The sequence below is a fragment of the Suricata suricatta genome, chromosome 13, assembly GCF_006229205.1.
Source record: "Suricata suricatta isolate VVHF042 chromosome 13, meerkat_22Aug2017_6uvM2_HiC, whole genome shotgun sequence".
In the NCBI taxonomy this organism is placed as follows: Eukaryota; Metazoa; Chordata; class Mammalia; order Carnivora; family Herpestidae; genus Suricata; species Suricata suricatta.
The window spans coordinates 28178412-28178649 of record NC_043712.1 but is presented as its reverse complement, the minus strand read 5'-3'; positions in this window follow the sequence as shown (position 1 = coordinate 28178649).

Sequence of the window (238 nt, the reverse complement as noted above, 5' to 3'; positions counted from 1 at the left end):
CAATTCTAATAGCCATGAAGGAAATATCCACTGAGTTTTTGAATTTCAGACGGTTTAAGTAGAGAGAAAAGATACATGCTCTAGACAAAAATACTTTATAACGGTTCTGAGTGTCACAGATTTCTCACCAGAAAGTTTTATAATCTCGATCACAAAACTATAATTTCTCATGCTTCTAATTTTTGTTCAGCTTCAATGCAGCTTCTAGCACTGGAAGTTTCTACCCATTTTAGTACTA